General features: G+C 39.4%; 1 long non-coding RNA gene across 1 annotated transcript; it reads left to right on the top strand.

The window, feature by feature from the left end:
- Positions 1-2,994: 2,994 nt before the first annotated feature.
- Positions 2,995-11,231, top strand: LOC109365397. Its single transcript, XR_004162591.1, has 4 exons — positions 2,995-3,094; positions 3,650-3,845; positions 7,627-7,747; positions 10,860-11,231. It is a non-coding gene; the product is annotated as an uncharacterized LOC109365397 (long non-coding RNA).
- The last annotated feature ends 1,869 nt before the right edge of the window (positions 11,232-13,100 follow it).

The raw sequence follows: 13,100 nt of genomic DNA, 5'->3' as shown, positions 1-13,100 counted from the left end.
TGTTTCCAAAGAGAAACTGTAATTCAGGTAACTATAAAGCTCTGAGAAGGCTCAGATAAGATGTTATCCCTAACATTTTTTCAGAAAAGTGACATTGAGATAATTTGATCTCAGTTTTTTATCTATATTCTAGGACTTTGACCAAGAATGCCTATTTTTCTAAATTTTGCAGAGGCAGCTGTCTGCCTTCGAGACTGTCTAGCACCTTTTAGAAGCCTGTACTTTAGCTTTCCCAGCACAGTGAAACTACACCAATCTGCAGAATGATGACCCCTAGAAGAAGTTGCATTCTGGCTTCTCTTGGCCCATTTTCAAACACAGCTTCATTTTCAGTGCTTGTGGATTGGGAAGCCCAGAGGATAGCTCTTGAAGCTTCCTAGGGATTTTTGTATTCCCCACCACTACTTCATTCATCCCTTGCTGTTTCCTGGCTCAATAGTTGGGAGCACAGAGAACACAAGTTTGCCATCCAGGGGTAGAATAGTTAATGTGGAATTTCAAGGAAATTGGGGTTAGGATAGTTTGAAATAGTTTGTTTTCTAACTGTCCAGACTGAATGTGGGCACCAAGAGATGAAGTTCATGAATATTTGTGAAGTACTTAAGCTTTTCAAAAGTGCGTTATGATGGAAGTGCATAGTCAGATTATTTTCTGAGGAAAAACTAATCTCTTCGAGGACCATCTGTGCTGTGACAGTGGAAGTCAGTCAATTAATGATGGAAAGGTTTTAAGGCACCTGAATAGAAGAGAAAGATAAAATCAAATTAGACTGTTTATTTGATACCTGCTTTTCCCTTCGTATTACTGGCCTTAGATTGAAAGGTCTTCTGGGCTACGTGTTGTCTTCATATGTTTTTAACAGTGTTTAACAGAGCAGAGCCTTTTCTATTTGGCACTTTAGGGAAATATTAAATTTAACATGGAGAAAACTGCTTAGAACAAATATTTCAAGATTACAGTTCTAATACGGCAGTAGAATTCTAGTAGATTTACAGTCCTTACATATCCTTCCTGATGTGCTACATTGCTCCTTTCACTTCAGGTAGGATCCTGGTCAAGAACAAAAACCTGTCACAACTCCAAGCTTTTAAATTCAGTCTCTTGGGTAATTCAGCTAGCAGTGTCAAGACCCAAAGAGAACAGAAAACACTCTCTGGCATGTGAAAGCTAAGGTATTTTTACCTTTTTTTTTATTCTTTTTCCCCACTCCCTTTTTCTTGAATTTATTCATCTTTCAGATGCTGGTAGCAGCAGTCCACTTGATTCCTGATGGTACCATAGTGCCTAGGAAAAAATACAAGTACAGACTTCTCATCTTCCCTCCTCTCCCCAGGCCATGAAAACAGGAAGAGTTTTTTGCATTCACTAAAACAACAGGTCTGAGGATACTTTTGCTTATTATGCCAGGGGAGAAAAAGAAAATCCTGTCATCAGTAAGGCCAGAAATAATAGTTACATCTGTCAGGTAGTTTGTGAGAGATTGCTTGCAGCAATCTCTGTTTTTTAGCTTTTAGTTAGAATCCTTGCTTTTAGTTTTCTCACTTTTCCAGCCCTGACTAAAAGCTCCTGTACGTATCATGATGGGTTAATTCAGCCCTTCACATAAATACCTGTTATACACGCTGCTGCCATGTGCTCTCTCCTCAGAATGTCCATCACAGAATTAGGATAATCTTTGCCCACAACATAATTTTTTAACAATTTTCAGATAGCTCGTTTCCCTGCTCTGCCTATACTCATTGACCTGAGTGATCCTACTTGTCACCATTCCAGAGATTTCTTTTGTTTGTTGCCTTAAGCATTCTTTCTTGCCTACACTGCAAAGTTTCAGTAGCTCCAGAAATCATATCCCTTCTGAAGGGTTGCACCCTCCTGCACATTTCATAGCATAGCAACGTAACTCTATTGCCATGGATCCCAGACATGGGCGTGCAGAATTTATCCAACTAATCAAGTGGTTCAAGAACACCAATTCCAGCTACAGTTGGCTTGGAGCACAGAGTGGTTACAGCTAAAAATATCCTATAAGTGCTTTGCAGGGAGGCAAAACAAGTTTGAAAATGAAAAGATGAGGTCTATTTTATTTATTTTGAATGGCCAGTGTAATCGGCATGGTCATAGTAAACTAAAAGGCAGAATTATACATTTATCCCTAAAGTGTATCCCACTGAGGTACCATACCTGCATGCAGTATTTGAGAGCTAGGAGTCCTTTCTTTACAGTATTGGCACGTGGTAAAAGTTTATTATCCAGCCTTTACTCAAAATGTGATTATCATGCATTGCCATCTTTTGCCCCAAAGCAAAGTACAATGTAAAAGAAAGATGCACTTGGTTGCTCTACGAAACAATGTGACTGGTGTCATATGGAATAAATGTCACTTGGTCTGCCTTTAGACACTTAGCATTTAATGAAAACTTACCAAATCTCAACAAGTAACTGGAATTCTCTAAAAGACCATCTATGAAGCAAAGACATAGGTATTCTAGAATAAAACAAGCCTGATAAAAAGTAAAGCATCCTTTCATCTGAGAAAGAAATGTGTTTGTCCGTATTCCCTGACTTAAAGCACCTTTGGCTAGATGTTTGCGACTGTTTGTTGAGCATGTTATTCAAAAGATACAATTCAAATACAAGGAGATTGTGTTTGTCTCTGGTTTTAGTTGCATGTTAAAGCTCTGATATAAAACTTACTTGTTAAAAAGGTCCAAAATCTTGCACAGCAAAGTCAAATGGATTCCACAGTGGGCAAATCTACTTCGCAGTAACTTGCAGAAAGGGACTTCTTGCAGAAAAATCCCAAATGGGAAGGAAAGACACTTAAAACACTGCTTTGAAAAGTATAAAAGGATAATTCTCACCAAGATGAAATCACAAAAGCATTTCTCACAAGGAAAATTTCAGAAGAGAGTTGAGACCAACCTGTAATGAACCTTGAATTGTAAGTGTAACTCTTCTTCATAACAGTCTTCATCCAACAGTGCTGCTTGGTCAGTAATGGGTTCTTTTGTTGTTGCAGATGGCTTTGAATTTCACTATGTTGCAATCGGAAAGCCTTGAGCGTTTCAGGATCACTTCTAATATTTTCCTGTTGGTAAGCCATTTTAAAGTCAATATACAGTTTATGGTTATTTTCCAAACACTGATCCAAAACGAAAAGTCCAAGAAATCCCTCCCCATAATTCATGCTGATGCTAAGCATACACTTCTCCAGTTTAGGCAAAGTAGATTGTGTACTCTGGTTGTGCGTTGAGTGTAATGCTTTCCCTGAGATCCTCCTGCTCCTTCTGGCTCCTGAGGTATTTCTATTTGCTGTTATTTCTGTTTTGTGAGGGCCCTGACACTGTTGTATGTGTTCATGTTTGACTGGTTTATGTGAGCTAGGAATACTCAGCTACCACTGATCTACATAACTGTGGTCTTGAAGGAAGATGGAGGTTAATAATTCAAAGGAGACAAATCTAGGCTTTTAAGTGTGACATACATTGCATCCCTTTTCACAGTATTGTGACTTTTTTTTCCAATTTATTTTATTTTCCTCGATCAATTCTTCATTCACGTCTTCTATTTCAGGTCATCTCTTAGTTACTCTAGCTCTAGCTCTCTATCTCATCAGTTACAATATCTTTTTCCTGATGTTTTATCTTAGATACTCAGTGTGGCTCTCCACAGCTGGCTGAGAGAAAAAAGTTGAAACTGCTTATTTGCCCTGACAAGTCTTCACCCCCATGTTTTTGATGATTTGCTGTGCTCTGTGCTTGACTTCAGCAGCAGCTAATAAGTAACTCCTGATCCAGCAAAACTTCCAAAGGTTGACAGATATCACTTGAGCTCCCATTTCAGAGGTAAGTGACAGCCCTTTAACCTGATTACAGTAAAGGGCAGCAGTACTGGGCTTGCTTGTGGTCCTCTACTGAACAGTTAAGTTACCAGGAAAGGGACAATATTCCTTTTTCAAGACGATCTAAGATCTGTTGTGCTTTAATTATGTATCATTTGGAATGCTCCAGCCTATTTCCACCATTGGCTTTTTTTTTTCCCCATTGCTACATCTGCTCATCATTTCCTAAGTCCCCTTTTTTTTTAATATATTGAAATCTGTTACCGATGTAGCAACATATTTTACAGTAGTTTTCACTAAGGCATTTGCAGGCTTTACTTCTGTCCAGATAGCTTTTTTCATAGCATTCCTCTAATTGCTATGGCCCATTTTGCCATAATGTCAGTTACTTTGTGGAGTATGTAACTGTAATTGAGATCACTGAGTAAAGCTGTTCCTTATCAACACAGAGTGATCCAGCAGACCACTGTCACTAGCACTCAACTTTCCTGTAATTCTGGTATTATTGCAAATTCCTCCCCAGCTGGCAGTAAGATGTTTTGTATGGCTATTTCTATGCTTGAATTCTCTGTTTTCTGGATTGTGAAATAATCCTCTGCATAATTCAAGAACCATATCATGATCCGTGTTTATCAGAATCTGTTACCCAACAGTCTGGACAATTAATGGTCTCTGTAAATACAACTCTGTGATTTCTTGCTGCTGGTGGTCCAAGAACTTTTAGTTCTTCTGCTACAAGTCAGCACTAGGGCAGCATGTTACCGCTTCCTAAAAAACAAAGCATAAAAAGTGTATGAATCTCTCCTTGAGAATTGTCTTGGCTAGAACAAATGGCATTTCTCCCTCATTCTCTTTTGAATCTTTATGTATATGTATGTTTTCATACATAAATGTCCATACTTGCATTTTTTCTGGTTAAAAAAAAAAAAAAAAGGACACGAGTGAAATACACTGAAATGAATCAAAATATAATTTCAAAGAAAAAGCACTGCTACAAAAACAAGCCAGAGATGTTAGTGTCAACCCTTAAGTTGGGGGAAGAGTTAAAGAGTTAAGTAGTCAGAAAAATCCACAATAGGAAAAACTTAGACCATCACTTTTACGTATATTCAAATGTAGTCATACAAGAGGGTTTTGAGACACTGGAACCAGATTAGCTCTGGGTAGTGATGTGCACACACTATGACATCGCATGGCAGCTGGACAACTGTTCCCTCCTCCTACCTCACCATTCAGATCAGGACCTAGCCCTACACAGAAAAGTTGTCCTAGCTTGTCATCTGTTTTTCTGCCTCTTCAGTTGCAGTGGAGAGAATTTGGACTGTTGGCACACGAAAAGGTTTTTTATAAACCTTTAAACTTTTAGTGCAAAATCACATTGATTTTCCTTGGGAAGGATCTGGATTTTGGCCTCTCACTGGGGGTTGTGCTCACTGTACTGCTGGTAGCTGCATACCACCAGACACTGATACATTTCTCTCTTTTCTATCTGTTAGTAGATGAAGTATTCACGATAAAATTTGGAGACTTTGGCATCATAAGAACAAAACTCAGACTCCTGAGCAGCTGCCTGGGACCCTCACCACACATGCAGAAAAGCTCAGTAGATGTCTTGCTGATACCTGCTCTTAATGGCATAAGGGTCATTAAAGTCAAATTGCTGTTAGGAACCAAAATTCCAGAAAAAAAATCATCAGCTACATTCACAGTGATGCAGCAGAATTGCCAGGTGGACCAGCCTGAACCAATGGTTGAGCAGCAGGTGAGAAGGTGTGGCTAACCCAGGGAGCTCAGCTGCAAGCAATGCACCTGAGTGACAGAAAAGGGTGGACTCTGAGTCTGCCCCTCCTCTCATTAAAGGATTAGCAGCCAAAGGAACAATATACCTCCAGATAGAGATTGTGCTCTTCTTGAGCTATCACTGGTTGCTGGAGGGGCGAGCCAATTTTCTTTGTTACCTGCTGTTGTTCTGTAGTGCTTGTATCCCATTAGAAGGCAATGACAGTGCCTTCTTTTGCTGTGCAACTGGTAAAATGAAAAGCCAGTGCCCAGGCACTGCTGTGCAGAGCTCTAACTGAACTGTGAGCATGTTGCCTGGCAGTTTTGGCACTATGACTTTTAGGACTCTTAAAAGCTATCTGGACACAGCTTGGAGGAAAACGTGGAATACGAACTGTTCCCCATAGACAGTTATGTATGATCAGGCTTTATTGGAGGAAAAAGGAAATTTAGTTCTGTGATGTTAGTGTGCTACACTGTTTGGCCTCAAAACTGAAATGGCAAGGTCTGAAAAACAAAGAGAGAGGATCTATGTTGTGAACCAATAGAGGTGGACCTGTCCTGGAGCGAAACTTGTTGCTGCATATATGGCCTCAGGCTCTCTGGCTTTGGGGAAAGCTTTTTTTTTCATTTTATGTTTTCAACATGTTTAAGTATATACATAAATACATGCATAGCCCTGTGGCTTTTCAAAGTGGGAAACTCCTTTCCAATGCTCACTCTTTACAATTGAGGGTATTTACATGCTCACGATTACTGTCTGCCCTTTATCCAAGGTCTTCTCATTCAAGCACTTCATGAGAACTTACATGGCCATTTCTTACAGTGTTTCTTGCTACGGTTCAGTAAAAAATAACTATCACCTTGTTCCCTCCTATTACTGGGAACTTGTCTAACACAACAGATGAGTTCTTTTGACCTCAGAGCATCACTTGGCCTCATATGGATCTTTTTGAGCACCTTTCTCATTGCCACTGATACCTGATTTAGAGCCTGTGTGTGAAAATTCCCTCGTGCTGATATTAAGCATACAATTCAGAGGCTATTCTGGTGCCATTTAGCCTGAACATCAGGCTTCTAATCTAAACTTGTGAGAATGTAAAACATTTTTTTCAGTCAGTCCCAGGACTTTTTTTCCCCATTTGGACTTTCATCATTTGCTTTCGGAGGTACAAGATAGGCATTCACCAGTTCTTCAGTCTTTACAGAGGTAATTGTCAGATGATATTTTTACACAAGGAGGTCATCAAGTTACAGATGAGAACATAACTAAATAATTGGTTTTCCCTTTCAAACATGTGTGGCCTCTTGTCTTTAGAGCATTTGCTGTTTTAAAAATAAGAAGTATTTTTCCTGTTTTCATAGATTTTTCTTGCCTGTGTACCCATGCTTCTCCCAAAATCATATCCTCAAAGCAGCTAAACCTGAGTTTGATATGGATATAAGTTCAAAATCAAAGTGTACTCTGTAGATTCTGACTATAGACTTATGAACTTACTCCAAGATACTCAAAGCAATCAGATATTTGGACTGAAATCTATCTAGAACAAAAATCATGCTGATCAGGAAGGGCCACAAGGCTACCAAGGCAACTAAATGCTTCACAACACTGTCTACAATAGTGCCATCTACATCTAGAATCACTGGAATGTATATATATGCTTACAGACTGACAAACTCCTTGCTTCAGTGAGGGCCAGAAATGCTGACTTATTTGCTAAAGTGAAGGTGACTACTAACCTTTACACAGAATAAGACCTGAAAGAGTTCAATAGAATGATCTGGGATTCTTTTTTAACTCCTCAGACAGCCCTATGGTACTGAGTCACAAGCTTTTGCACACACTTCAACTTCCATGGTTTTTTGGAATCCTTCTCCACTGAAAGGGAAAGTTCACCTACCCTGGTTCAGAAACCACAAGCTTTTAAATAAACTTTTTGTTACAGGTTTGAGTTGAAAAAAATTAATGGCTTCAGTGAGGGTCTACCTATTTTTTTTTTTTAAAGACTCTCATGCTGGTTTTGTACGCTCTGAAGGTTTCCATGTACTTGCAGTAAGGAGTAATCTTCGAAAGGGTTCAACTTCAAGAAAACTGCTCACCTTCATAAACTTCCTCTCATGACCAAGGTAGTACTCTTTTGATCTTTTTGACTTCTATATGCTCAGTTGGTTAAAAGCATTTTGCTGTCCTAAGAAAATCCAGGGCTGCGTGATTAGTAGTAAAGAAAAATAAAGAAAATAATTAAAAGACACAAGCTGTTGTAAAAAAATGTTCTTTGATATTCCCTAGAAATGTTCTTAACTGTGTATTTTAGAAAAAAAAAGAAAAAGGAAATGCTTCAAAGTTTTTGTATTGTTTGTGCCTATGTAAGATAAATTTATTTACCTTTTAACCAAATAACATAGGTGACTTTAATCCATTTTCCAAATAGAATATGAATTTATTTCTTGATCCTTCAATATCACAGAGAAGGAAGATTTAGAAGAACAAGTTCTGAAGTCCTGAGGCCTAGAAAAATACAAGAATAATAAGCTTATAAGAATTAGTGATCAGAGAGTTCCACCAAAAAGACAGTGATTTAAATTACAGAGATTTTTGACACCAAGCTGGAAGCCCAAAATGTGAGTGATACTATGGATGAAGCTGGATCAGTGAGGACAAAGGAAACAGCAATAAGACTGCATACAATGCCAGAACTGCTTATGGGGCAAAATGCATGAGCCAGGAGTTCTCATTTGCAGCCCACACACTGACACAGCATCACTTTTTTGTTCTCACATGTTCACAGTCAGTTACAAAGCCAACAGCAATTACATGGCAGCTAAAAATTAGTGTACTTCTTCTCAGCAAGGTGCTATGCCTAGTGCCTTGCATATGTTTTAAAGCTAATCTTTCTTTTTTTCAGAACTTCTGCATACAGCAGATTTTATTTCTGATAGGTCCCCATTCTCTGAATGCCCACATAAAACTAATAACTGTCATAATAAGCAAGAAGGATTTCTTATCAGAAATGTGATAGGCAGTATTGTTCACTGAATGAATGATAAATACCTGGAGCAAAATAAGAGTGTAGTTTTACAACAGTTTGTATTTTTGAGGAAGTTGGACAAACGTATTTCCCACTGAATCCTTTGGTGCTCTGTGAAGTTTGCCTTTCTATATGAAGAATGGATCTATATCTATTTCCCACATGCTTCTAAGAATGATGTAACATCTGAAATTAATTTTTTTAGTAACTATCTCATGAAGGCTATCACTGCTGACAAAACAAGGCAACTGCAAAGGAGAGAATTTTAAGGACAATTTTTTTTGCTGTTGCATAGAGCTATAGGCTTTGAAGAAACAGTAAATCCCATGTAGTATAAAGTAATAAAACATTTAGCTTACCAGCAGAGCAGAAAATCATGGGCAAGAGTAAGCCACTGCTGCATTCAATGGCTATTGAGAGGTGCCTCTACTTGTTGCCAAGGGTTTTTACCTTTTGTGTGTACAAGCCCTTTGGTTCTGCACGGGTGATTGAGGAAGAAGCTTCAGAAGCTGAAATCTGGCTCGCTGTCAATGGAGCACTTTTGAATCTAAGCACTGAATCAGGAAGAGTGCAGCTTCTCTCCCACATTAGCCCTTCTTGCAGAGTGAGAGCAACCGCAATCAGTTTACTTCGTGGCTCAAAGGGGCATGTCTTCTGGCCTAAAATTTAATCAACATAAAATCGTTTTTTTTTTTCTTTATGAAAAGCTTGTTCCTGGTATTATAAATACTACACATGTATAATTGCTCAGCACTCTAGTAAGGGACTGTTTTTGTTAGTATCCACAAAATTCAAGCTGTTTATTAAAGTCATCTCACTCCTACTTGGTGGCCCCAATGCTTTCCAGTTCTAGCTGAAAGGTTTGCAAGTGTCACTGTGTTGTCAGATCATGTCATGATCACCATTTTGCAAAACAGTTACCCAAAAGGATAAACACTGCTTTTAGGGCTGTGCTCTTTCTTCTGGTTCTACCAGTAGTAACAGCCTTGCAGAAACAAGTCTCTAAAACCAGGGCTAAGGGTAGAGCTGGGAAAGAGCCAGGATGGGCCAAACACTCACCTGTTGGTCACAACTGTCACAAAAGAAGCAATTACCTACTTTTTAAAACAGGTATGGTTTATAAAACTCAGAAAAATCTCACCCAGTTATTCCAAAATTAGAAAAGAAAAACAAAACTCAGCAAACAAAACAGGAGATGGAGCCAGAGAGCAACTTTTAAAGCAGAGTGCCAGAGAAGCTCTGGAATTGGTTTCAGCTCACAAGCTTCAAACCAGACTGCAGAGGAGAAACTGCGGAAAATAACCAAGGCTCTGGTGTGATATAAGGGCATGGAAGACAGCTCCACTGTGTGCGAGCACACCAATTCCAAACAGCACAGTGCCCTTTCCCAGAGCTCCTCTGTCTTCTTCCAGCACAGGAATATGGAGGCCAGTCTTGCAAGCAGGCAGGTAGGCTAGTTCTACTCCATCCAAAGCAAAAGGGTGAAAGTCAATCTGCACCACCACCACCAACAAAAAAAACAAAGATGCAGTATTAACTTGATAGCAATTAAGTGTTTTTTTCACCTTGTTTTTCAGCCTGTGTTACTGGCAGATAGATTCTTACAGGAAAGTCCAAATACTCCATGCATACCATGGCAGTACCTGCAAAAAAATACATACCTGACAAGCATCGTTTTTAATTCTGTGCTTTTTATGAATGTTGAAAAAGAAGTATATAAGCTTGCTTCTCATGGTTTCTAATTTAGTTGCAAGACATAATCCTAGAAATACTTCTTAATCCATGCATTTTAGCTACAAAACTATGATAGAAAATGGAAGAAAAAAAACACCTGCTAAGAAGTATTTGTAAGATTTCTTTTCTTGATTCTTTTTTCTTGTTTAGGGTGGGAAATGCTTTTCTAAACTACCCTCAGTTTGATTCTGTAAGTAGTTATTAAAGTTGTGACTATAGCTATTCTAACTTGAAGTCTTTTTGTTCCTTAATTTGTGTAGTTGTAAGAAGACTGTTTCTAAAATGCAAATCATTTTTGGATGGATTATGTGTGACAACTCTAGATCTGGAAAAACACTCAGATCTTGGTAATTTCATCAATGTATTTTCCATCATTATGACCATAGCCTGTCAGGTGCAACACAGGAGTATGCTACAGGCTCCTGGCTTACTCTGAGATCTTATTTTTTCACTGCTTCCCTTCCCTCTCTCCACAGCTTTCAAGCATCACTTTTTGTTCTCTGAGCCATTCAAATGCTGCTTTGAGTGGAAGAATACCTCAAGCATATTACCCTACCTGATCAAGGAAATTAGAGCATTGACCTCAGATTTGGACACCACATAAAATGATATACTAGACCTCAGGACACCATTAATTTTCTGTTATTCAAGTGCCTTTCTAGTCTTGCTGAAGAAGTCACCATTAAAGCTAATCTGTAATATAAGTCCTGAAAATTTTTATCTTGACTGTCTGTAAGCCCACTGGAGCATCTCTTGCATTGTGGATTTGGTTTCTTCTTTGTTGTTTTTTCAATGGGTAAATTATTGCCAAAAATCAGATTTTTATATAAAGCATAGATTTTGTTTCAGCATATTATTACTTGGCTTTCCTCCAAATGCATGTACTTGGTAGCAGCCCTTGAAACCCGCATTCAACAGGTGCACACCAACAACTGTGTCATAGTAACTAAAAAAAGTTTCTCCCTCACGTTTTTGGAAAAAGGAGATTCAAACAAAAAGTGCATCTCAAACTGCTTTCAGTGTTTTCCTCCAGAAGATCAGTATCTTAAATCTTGAAGGAGAAGTGTTGTCTGAAAATATTTAAAGATACAGGAGAGGCAAGGTAAATAGCAAAATGTAACACCTTAATAAGCAAATGACAAAAAAAAACAAAAACAGCTAATTTGGAAGATGCATAGGAGTCACTTCTGGTCCTGTGAACCATGTATCTACTGTTTATGACACTCCTTTCTCCCTTACTCACTTCCTTAGGAGTCTGTTGGACAAAAAGCACTGTATGTCTCCCTGCAGCCTGCAGTATGCTGCCTTTTGCATACAGTCAGTCCCTATTTATCTGCTAACAGTGCATAGTCTTGAATACAAACAAACTGCAAAGGGAGCAGCCCCTGCCAGATTTCTTCAGACTTCAGTTCTAAAAGGCATTTTTAAGATATCTATTCTGAAAATTGTCCATTTTATCATCATCTTCAAAAAATACCTCTCACATCTCATCAAGTAGCAAGGCAAGCATTTCTGGCTGTAGGTCCAGCCTAGAACTTCAGGTCATCCACAGTAGTAGGAGGGCTGGTCTGCATTTCTGCTTCTCTGGTAGTAGTTCCCTTTCTATGAATTGTGAGAAAGGGATGTTATCTGATGCGATCATACATCCTCTGGGAAATAGCTTGAGAGCGCAGATTCGTTTCCTGCAAGCCATTATCTGTTGCCTACCAGACCTTCCCCCCTGCAGTACACTTGTGAACTGCACATAGTGTAGTCAAGCAGAGCTTCAGTGCCTCTCTGCTCCTGCAGGTACTGCTTCCTCATTTAGCATAACACATTCAGTTTACTAAACATTAGCTGGAGCTTAGTTTTCAGTTCTATAAATCTTGACACAACAAATATATCCCTATCCACTGAATTCATAAGCCTCCTCAGTTTTTCTACTGACAGGCATGAGCACTGTTTTGTTGGCTTGGATTATTATTATTTTTTAGAGAACTGCCACTATTCACCTTACTGTGGGTAAATTTAATATTACACTTGAAATCATAGAGTGGCCCAAGCTGGAAGGGACCTAAAAGATCATCCAGTTCCAGCCTCCTGCCATGAGCAGTGCCAGCCAGCAGCTCAGGCTGCCCAGGGCCCCATCCAACCTGGCCTTGAGTGCCTCCAGGAATGGAACACCCATGACTTCTCTGGGCAGCTGTGCCAGGGCCTCACCACTCTCTCAGTAAAGAATTTCTGCCTAACGTCTAACCTCTTTTAATTTAAAGCCATTCCTTATTCTTCTATCATTATCACACCGTGTAAAAATTCACCCCCCCCTCCTCATATGCTCCCGTGGATTGCTGGAAGGAAATAATGCTTTCCAGCCTGCAGGTTGCATCTGTGATGCAAGACTACAGCTCAGACACCTCACATTGTTTTCCAGAGTCCTCCAGATTGAGTATCAAAGTTTCCCTTTGGTAAACACTTTAAGTGCTTTTTTAAGCACAGAGTTGGACCCTCTTGGACCTCATCAAATCCAACGGGAAATGCGAGTAAGCAGCAGCAGCTTGCTGAAATCCAGCTGCTGGAGTCCCGTCTCGTTTCCCTTAGGGACGAACTCTGAAGGTGAATTTCTGCTTCCATCACACAAGAAGCCCTGCTTTACTGCAGACCCTATCACTGCGAATTCTCGCATGCAGCAGAGCCTCGCACTCACGGCCACTTCTGCCTGGGAGCATTTCAGCGCGCCC

This window comes from Meleagris gallopavo, chromosome 1 (assembly GCF_000146605.3).
Source record: "Meleagris gallopavo isolate NT-WF06-2002-E0010 breed Aviagen turkey brand Nicholas breeding stock chromosome 1, Turkey_5.1, whole genome shotgun sequence".
NCBI classification, from domain to species: Eukaryota; Metazoa; Chordata; class Aves; order Galliformes; family Phasianidae; genus Meleagris; species Meleagris gallopavo.
The sequence above is the reverse complement of the archived record's forward strand: the minus strand, read 5'-3'. Positions and strand labels throughout refer to the sequence as shown.